Consider the following 3,331-nt stretch of genomic DNA (forward strand, 5'->3'; position numbering starts at 1 on the left):
CATCAGGGTACCCTGAGGCTTTCCGTATAAGAATTGAAAGAATGGGACTATCACAAATAATGACAGATGTCTCCTCAACCACTCCCTTCTTAATCAAATCCTGAATAATTTGCAATAAGGCTCGCTCTCCTGCCTGTGGTATTTTATACTGAGGAATACGAGGCAGAATAGCATCCACAAATGTGGATTAATTTATTATTATTATTAACTTTTATCGAAACCATATGCAGCAGTCCCACATCTGTATCACCAGTCGCCCACAAATTGGGTGGCACATCAGCAAATTCAACAGGAAACTGCACATCCTTGGACAAACACCGTTTAACGCCTACTACATCTGGGCCCATCGTCATATAGACACCTGCCGGGGAACAATAAATCATAGCATGCAATTTTTACAACAAATCCAAACCCATCAAATTCTCACCACAATTCGTTGTCAGCAGAAATGGCAAATCCACAGTGAATGGATCAATAGTCAATGCCAGGGGTCTTGAAATGGGGCTCACTACTGGTACACCAGAAAAACCTACCGAAACATTATTATGGCCAGACAGAGCTGTCCCAGGGACCATATTTCGAGAAACAAAACTTTTTGTCACACCTGTGTCCACCAAAAATTCCTCAGTTGAACCTTGCTGTTCTGCTGTTATATAAGGACCACGCTGGCCTACAGGTATCGGAACTGGTCCCCCACTCTGCCCCTGGCTGCCCTAGCTGTAAGACATTCCTGTCACTTCTTCCATATCATAATCATCATGATAGTATTATCCATCACGAGGGTTGTCGAAGTAATTATTATCAGAACAAGCCTGTGAGGCTGCAGCGTTCTGAGCACTATCAGCCTCACCAGCTCCACAACCCCGTCCACGAGAACCTTGTGCTCTAGGGATCGCCACCTTCTGCAAAAGCACGGGACACTCACTACGCCAGTGACCCTCCTCCTTACAAAATGCACACTGATTCGGCTCCAGAGGCATCGTTATTTGGCTGCCTACTAGTACATGGAAGCTATCGGGCAGTACCACCACGTCCTCTGCCATTCCCTCTCAAAGCTTGCTGCAACAACACCTTCGTTTGTGAATCTTAATGCTTTTTCTCTGTCCTTTCTTTCTCCTCATTGTCTCAATGTTCATAATATTGAGCCATATTCAAAATAACAGAAGGGGAAAAGGTGGACCAGGTACTTTCAGAAGCCTGCAATGAGTCACAATTTCAGGAAGCAAATTAGAGACGGATCTGTTAACAAACAACCGAACACCTCCCTCAATAGACAAATCCTGCCGACTATAATCCAAGAATGTATCCTCAAACCGAGTGACAAAATCAGACACACTCATCTTTATTCTGTTGACAAGCCGACAATTTATCCCAATCTACTTTTCTTGGCGGAATAAGAGAATGCATATATGTAATAATGCGGCCTGGCAACGCCAACATTTCCGCTCGGGGCTTATCACCTGGTTTTCTCTCCTGGTCCCATGCTTCTTTAATTTGATCCCAAGTACCACCCAACTCCAGGACATGATCTTGAGTGTGGTCATGCCTCCAAATATCAACTGGAACAAAAGAAAACAAAAAACATTTCAATATCAGTGAGAGTCATTACCGTCGAGAAAGCAGCTTCAGTCAATTCTTTATGATAAGCAGTAGGATTTTTCCTACGATTAGAAAAAACCTCACTTCTTTTCCACGGAGTATAAACCCATTGTTCTTTAAACCTGGCCGCCACTGCCGCTCGAGTAACATTACCATGCTGGTCCGTTAACTCTGGTATCTCGGGATGATATATACGGGATGAACCTCTCTCATCGGAAACTGAGACACTGTAGTAGGACTCTTATCATGCAACCTGCCCCTATAGGCAACCAATGTGGTAATGTTACTAAAAACTTGACCTGGGTCTAAACCGTTAGTATACACATGATCTTTAATATCAAATAAAATTTGAAGTGCAGCATTCCCAAAGTGTTGCTCCCAAAGACCAATTAATGTAGAAGACATATGCTTAAGAGCATGCTGCTGTATAAAAGGCTCATAATCTTTCATCACATCTTAGACATCCTCCACACTGTAAATGGAATTACGACCCCACTGCGTGGCCTGATTAGCCACAACCATCTTCTCCTCATCTCCCACCGCAGACCATACAAAAGGGCCCATACGCTCATGAAATTTTGGTAAGTCTCTATCCTCTACCCACGAACTGGTGTCTCAGTGCTTACAAATATCGGGGGATGAAGAACCATAGAAGAAGAAGCAACAGAAGTAACCGGGACAAATATCGCTGGCAGTTGTGTCGCAGGAGTAAGAGCTGGGGACAGGGATGCTGAGACAATAGGTGTGGCAGGAGTAATAACAGTCACTGTGTCCACAGACAGCGATGACACAGAAGGAGAAGGAGGAGCCGTAGCCACGGCCGTTGTAACGACAGCAGTAGACACAGGAACAGAGTGGGCAGCTGTAACAGGTGGCTGTGATGGCACTGTAACAGTAGGATAGTTCCTTTGCGGAGCATATGGAGGCGGGGGCCGAGTATCTAATAGTTCTCCCACAAAGGTATCCGTTTCCTCCTGAGCCAAATAAGATTTATCAATATGCAATTGAAACCTCCTATCTTCACGTTCAACTCCCTTTTCCTGTTTTTCTCTGTCATATGATACAACTTTGTCAGTGTCTGCATTTTCCCTTTCCGGGCCTCTTTCTCTGACTTCAGTTGTCTCTGCGTAGCTGCCTTCTTCCACGGTTTGAGAGATTCAAACATAGACTGTCTACTTCCCCTTTTAAATAACTGTTCCTGTAAATACCCAATCTTTTGTTCATCGAAAGTGCCCATTAACGGCCATTGCTACTCAGCATTGTCCCTTGTATATTTGTTTCATAATGTACTTGTTAGACCTGGCACCTTAGCGTGGGTCTCCCTTCCATTTTTTGCTGTTGGCTCGTGTTTTTGCTGGTTATAGATGCTTTGGGCACTGTGCCACTGCTGTTCAGTGCCACAGTGCAAGTGCTCCCTATGGTAAGTTGATGTATGGATTAGTGATTCCATGATTGGTTGGTTTGGTTTACTACAGTGCACCGAGTGTGCCCAGGGCTGGTAAACCAAATGCTGCTGGTGGGCTGGCAGCACTGGTTGTGCCACCCACAGAAGCAGCCTGTAAAAGTGTGTCTCAGGTCTGCCATTGGAGAGCCTGTGTGCAGTCTGGTACTGCCATGGTGACAGGCCAAATGCACCCACTTGCCAGTCCCTAAACCTTCCCTTTTCTTCATATCAGACACCCCTATGGTAGGCCCAATGACAGGGTGCATTGTAAGTATAAGGTAGGACGTG

The sequence above is a fragment of the Triturus cristatus genome, chromosome 5_2 (assembly GCF_964204655.1).
Source record: "Triturus cristatus chromosome 5_2, aTriCri1.1, whole genome shotgun sequence".
NCBI lineage: Eukaryota > Metazoa > Chordata > Amphibia > Caudata > Salamandridae > Triturus > Triturus cristatus.